The sequence below is a fragment of the Sceloporus undulatus genome, chromosome 2, assembly GCF_019175285.1.
Source record: "Sceloporus undulatus isolate JIND9_A2432 ecotype Alabama chromosome 2, SceUnd_v1.1, whole genome shotgun sequence".
Classification (NCBI taxonomy): domain Eukaryota; kingdom Metazoa; phylum Chordata; class Lepidosauria; order Squamata; family Phrynosomatidae; genus Sceloporus; species Sceloporus undulatus.
In genome coordinates, this window is record NC_056523.1 from 98,243,963 (window position 1) to 98,250,425 (window position 6,463).

A 6,463-nucleotide genomic window follows, 5' to 3' on the forward strand; every position below is an offset into this window, starting at 1 on the left:
ATACATACTTTCACAGTTAAGATTTATCACAGGAACTGATAAGGCTATGGTGACCTTTCCTCATTTCAAAAATGCTTATGCATATCCCACCAATATTGAAGTTCAGTGAGGAACACAAGGTATGATTGTTTCTAGGGTCCCTTGAACATAGTAGAAAGATTTCAGAAACCAAGCTGGCAATGATTTCTGTCTCCCAAGACAACTACTGCTGTTTGAAGTAGAAAACACTGGCAGCTTCATCACAATGTCGGTTTCATGTGATTGGATGTTACAGCATATTTCAGAACTGCTTACACCCGCCACCATGCACAGGATGTAAAATGAGACCCAAATGAACATAGGAAAGTTATGTGTGATTCACATAACCTCTTTGTTTCATTCATCCACAGCAGGGAGGGGGTGTTGCTGAGATAAAGCAAATTACACATACATTCCTAGCCAATTTTTCCTGAACTCACATTACTTTCCATGCATGGTTGCGAGTCCATGTGGTCTTCTGGCCTGCCACCACATTCCATGGCTGTGAGCAGTCCTTTCAGCAGTTTGAACTACCTTTCAGCACACACAAAGAAGGTGTGTTTGTAGTTACATGTTTGCTATCCAGTACTGTACTTGTACAGACTGGCATCAAAACTCTGTGGGAAAGAAAAGGAGTGGGGAACTTTCTAACACAACCCTTTAAAGTGTGCACATGGCAATAAAATACTGTGATAATGTGCACTGAAACATACAAGATGAGTCACTAAAGAATTCTAATGTGAATTCTCAGGTGACATGCACAAATGATTAAATAAAACATATAAAATACACATTTTTGTAAATACAGTTTGAATCTTCCTTATCCAAAATGCTTCCTTATACAAAAGTGTTCTGAATTTCAGTTTTGTTTAGATTTCAGTATATTTGTATTTGTATATATGTATATAATGAGATATTCCCACTCTAAGTGCAAAATTCCTTTATGTTTCATATTCACCTGAAGGTAATTTTATGCAATATTTTAATAATTTTCTACAGGAAATAAAATTTGTGTACACTGAACCATCAGAAAGCAAAGTTGTCATTATCTCAGGCCCAAGACAGACCACCCCAAAAGGACGGGCTGGAGGCAGCCTGTTTCTCTCTGGAGGTATCCCACAGCAGCCAAACTTCCTGGCGTCCCTCTGCCCGAAAAAGAACCCAGAAAAAAACAGGTTCTTTTTTGGTTGCCTCGTGCACTCGTGACGTAAGCGACGCACAGCAATGTCTATATGCTGCATGTTGCTTATGTAAAGATGTGTGGACAGGACACCGCTATTAGGCTGCCACTGTGCCGTGCTAGGATTAGGGATCATGCAGTTGGTGTGAGGTCCCTAACTCTAGAATCGGCAGCGGTAGCACACCACTTCGGGACTGTCTGTCCCGGGCCTCAGTCACCCATACAAACATTTTGGGTTTTGCAATATTTCTGAATTTGGAATTCCAGAAAAGGAAGACTAAATATGAAGCTTTGTTAGTTCCATTCCCTCTCTTCTACCAGGCTACATCTCATCTCCAAGTACATTGTATTAATGGTGGCTTAAGAACATACAGAAATGTTTTTGGACAATCATCAATCAGTGCAAAATATGAATTTGGGAATAGACAGACTAATTGTTTCATTGAATATTTATACTTTTTGATTTATAAAACTTTACATCTATTTTTAAAAAAACTGGATGGCTAGCCTCAAGTTTATATAATGTTACAATTAGTGATGTGGCATTACTGTAACAGTTTCTTTGTTCCACTCTGTGATCTTGGGCAAAAAAAACTGCCTTAAAAATCTGCAAGCAAAGCAATGGAGGATAGGGGGCCTGGAGATGTGTTATCTACAGAGCCATCATGAGTCAAGGTCAAACCAAGGGCAACTAACAACAACATGCTAGATAGACCAAAGCCTCCTGTGTTCCTAACTGTATTTAAATTGCTTGTATAATCAGTACACTACCCAAACAGCTGCATTGGTGTACCCTTGTTCAGTATAAAAATGTGCATACCAGTGTACCATCATAGGGCAAAACAAAGGGGGAAATATATTTTGAAGACACTGGAACAGAAACATCTTTAGTTCCTGACATTCAAGATGACATGCAAGTGTCCAGCTCATAGAAACAAACTTTCTCATAGACACACCCTTGTGGTTAAACCACAAAATCTGCAGCCACAAGATGTAGTGATGTTCTTCATCCTGGTTGGCTTTAAAGGAGGAGTGGACAAATTTATTGAGGATGGCCTTCTTGAGGATAAGCCTATTTATGATAGCCGTATGTTATGTACAATATCAGCCATTCTGCCTCTGAATATCAGCTGGGGGGGGGGGGGCAGGCAGGTATTACCGTGTTCATGAAAGGCACCTAGATAATTTTAGGTCATGTCTTTAATGGCCTTATGGGAGTGTGGGACTTGAGATAGTCAGGAATTATTTTTTTCAGTTGTAATGCACACAATTGACCTTTATCTCCCAGAGTTTTGAAATAATTAATTACAAATAAGAAGCTACATTTAATTAATTTCTCCAACAGAAAAGGCATAACTAAGCTATGTTATGTTGATAACTATAAAAGGCAAAAAATGTCACTTCTTTTGTAGTATAACAGTAACTTGTATTTACTTTTATAGTCGCAGAGGTGTGGCCTCACTAAATAGATCTCATACAAGTGGATAGAATAAAGCAAAGAGGCAACAGCTTTGAGTCTGCAAGACATGAGCAAGGCAGTTGAGACCAGGGTCACTGGGAGGTCTCCCATTCGTAAGTCCAATTTGACTTGACAGTAGTGAACAACAACAACAATCCACAAGATACCTGCAAATGAAAGAAAATGAAGGGTATTTTGATGACCTCTGCCCTAGCACACTTGCCCACCCTAGCCCTAAGAGATTATTGGCATCAACTTTCAGCTTTTGCCCTACACAAGAATCTCTGGAGCAAGACTAAAATGTGTGATACTATCTATCCTAGAACTATAATAAGTATTTAATTCCAGGCATAGCAAATTTTGAGCCATAACAATGTCCCAACTCTTATCAAAATACAGATGATTTAGGAATAAAAATGGAAATTGAGTATTTTCTTTCCCTTAGCAAATGTGCGCATTTGATATTAAAAGAGATTAAATTTCCTTCTCGCTTCCAAGGTTCTTTGCAAAATGCAGCCAACTTATGTTGTAGTGACACCTTCCCAAATAGAAATGTGTCTATGATTGTGACAATACTTTGGATGGATATTAGGAACTATGTGGGGAGAGGGGAATGGAACAAATTTCCCCAAAATAATTCTATTGACAGCAATATTTTGCCCACAAGCATTTTTCATCAAGAATTACTTCCAAGAATGACAGTCTCTGGAGGCACCTCTTTGCAAGGTGGGGAATAATAATGCAGCCTTAAAAGCAAATACAGCATCTCCTAATAGCCTGATATTTTGGGAGGTACCCAAAGCTTGCCAGGAATAGATTAGCTCATTCCTAATGTGTTTGCAGTGCAAATTTTAAAAAATTAGTTCTGCTAGTTTTCAAGGGTGAATTCCTCTACATAAACTCCAAGTCCATTCACACCAGGCTTTACACTCCTAAAAGCACGTTTGTGGAGCAACGTGCTAAGCGACCTGGAAAAATACACAATAAACAAGAATCTTGTCTATACAGGAGCTTTGCATTGTATCATCAGCCTGAGCTGTATATGGATCACAATGAATGGAGAACTATTTACTTATTTCTGTACATAATTCCGCCTAAGATGAGTCAACAGCCAGGACAAACAAGAGCTTTAGAGTCAATTGTCACCAGAAAGGAACAGCTTCAAAAGCTTGACAATTAAAGCTGGAAGGCAAACCATGCCATGCACCATGCTCATTGAAAGGAAAAGCCCTGGTACTTCAGAGGCCATGCCATTTTAGAAATTGTTGCCCTTGTTGAACCATCAAATTTAAGACTGCCATCGTAAGAGAGAACAAAGGCCCTCAGGCCATAGCACCTTTCCTCCCCGAGGAGCATTGTCCTCTGAACTGCCTTATACTTTGTGGGAGGTCTTTTTTACAGAAGTAGGTCTGCATATATTGTGACCCAATGGGCTAATTTAATGTTTTTAATGTTTTTAATGTTTTTATACTATTACTGTTTAATTCTGTTTTAGTACTGGGAATGGGGGGGGGAGTAGGTCTAGGGTTTGATTTTTTTTAAAAACTCTATTGCAATTTGATGTATTTTATTGTTGTAACCCACCCGGATTCTTCGTGATTGGGCGGGCTAGAAATAAATCATCATCATCATCATCTGTACACCACCAGATGCTTCACAAATCTCCATTCTTTTCTCACCTGTCTGACCACCTGCTTGTCTGGCCACCCACCTGGAACTGCATACCCTCCAATGTTTCATAGATGAAAACTGGGACACATGAGGTAAGGCAACAGTAGAGTGTAGTCAAGATGTCAAACTGAAGGAAACACACAAGCTAGCAGAATGTGCAGCAATTAATTTTTGCCTGAGTTTCCTAGGAAGATTCCACCCCTCCTCTCTTTCTTACTGGAAATTATCACACTGGAGGAAAGCATCCTTCTCCCATGCTTAAATTGTATTAATCACACAGTGGGGGGAAGATTACCACACACCCACACTCTTATCCCAGTGATAAGACATTGCCCCCCTATGGATGCCAACTGTAAAAGCCTTCAACTTCACAACAACAAATATTATTTAATTAATGAACAAAATCATACTGAACACCTGAAGCTAAAATCCAACAAGGCCTTCCCATTTCTGCATGCAGCTGGGCATAGTTTTCTTATAACCTTGAGGGATTTTTTTTAGGGACAATCCATCAGACCTGATCTGTCAATGGCAATTGTGTCTTGTGGAAGCAGCCCTCTTTCTGCAACGAGATGATCTGCAACACTATTGCAAAAGTCAATTGTGTGCTGCAGTGGTAGCTGAGGTGCTGGATCAGCACTGTGCATCTTCTCCCTAGAAAAGAACCTGTGTTTGACAGGAAGGGAACAATGAATTCAGACAATGCAGACTCTTCTCTGGCTTATGATTTTCTAAAAATTCATCACACCTGATCATGAATAAGGCAATAAAATGTTTACTGAAGTACATTTGTTCAAAGTGTAGATGGGAGCAACCATACAATTAAACAATTATGTGTGCATTTTAAAAAAAAATCCTGACACCACAGAGAACTAGACATCAGTGAAAAGTCCTTGTTTAGCCATCTTCTTGACATACTAGGGGTTTTTTTTCATGGTGGCATTTGTATTTTCTAGATACTTGTATATAGAAGTAAGAGAGTCAATGTGGCATAGTGGTTTGAGTGTTGGACTAAGATTCCAGGACACCAGGGTGTAAATCCCCACTTCTATTGTCAAAGCCCACAGGGTGACCTTGGGTACATGGCGCATTCTCAGACCCAAAGGAAGGCAATGGCAACTCCCCTCTGAACAAATCTTGAAAAGAAAACCCTAGGATAAGTTTTCCTTAGGGTTGCCATAAGTTGGAAATGAGTTGAAGCTTCAACCTAGACAACAACATAAAAAGGTATCCAATGCAAGCCATTTCTCTAGTCTTCTGTAGCACAAAGGACTCTATCACACGGAGGAGGCAAGCATCATTAAAATGTGATTAAAATGTGGTAATAGCACAATCGAGAGAAGATTATTACACACCCACATACTTCTTCCATTCATGTCCCATGTGTAAACTGTAATGGACATGTCATTGGTAGTTTCCATTGACACGTCCATTACAGTTTACGCATGGGACACAAATGGAAGAAGTGCATGGGGGTGTGATTATCTTTCCCCCAATCATGCTATTACCACATTTTAATCACGTTTTAATTACACTTGCCTCCCATGTAATATAGTCCAATGGTTCATGGCCACAGCTCAGCCTCCCACAGGCCATCAGAATAGTTCCTGAATGGCATCTGGAGCCATCCTAGACCATAGGTCCTACTATCCCCATTTGTGTGCATTTCTCTGTGTGTTTCTAGGCTGGGCTAAGAGAAGGACTTTACAGAAGATCAGAAAACAACTGTCCACTTAAGACAAGGTTTAAGTTGTTGTTGTTGTTAATTGTCATCAAGTTAACTTCAACATATGGTGACCCTAAGAATGAGAGACTCCCAAGACACTCTGTCATCAAAAGTCTTGCTCTTCTCCTGCAAACTCTGGCCTGTGGCTCCCATAATTGAGTCTATCCACCTGTGATGTAATATTTCTAATTTCCTACTGATTCCCACTTTATCAAGGATTATCATCTTTTCCAGTGAGTTATATCATCTCATGATATGAAACAATGCTAATGATATAAGCCAGGCCAAGTGATGTACTGTTGTTGTTTTTTAATATTGTAAGCTGCCCTGAGTCCCTGTCTTCGGAGAAGGGCAGGAAATAATAATAATAATAATAATAATAATAATAATAATAATAATAATAATAATA

General features: G+C 39.4%; 1 long non-coding RNA gene across 2 annotated transcripts in view; it reads right to left on the reverse strand.

The window, feature by feature from the left end:
- Window positions 1-1,215: 1,215 nt before the first annotated feature.
- LOC121923295 overlaps window positions 1,216-6,463 on the reverse strand; it is a 9,597-nt gene continuing 4,349 nt past the window's right edge. For both annotated transcript variants that reach the window (XR_006102350.1, XR_006102351.1), the window contains exons 3-4: window positions 4,746-4,994; window positions 1,216-2,824 (exon numbers count right to left, since the gene is read on the reverse strand). This is a non-coding gene — a long non-coding RNA (uncharacterized LOC121923295). The remainder of the gene's footprint in view (window positions 2,825-4,745; window positions 4,995-6,463) is intronic.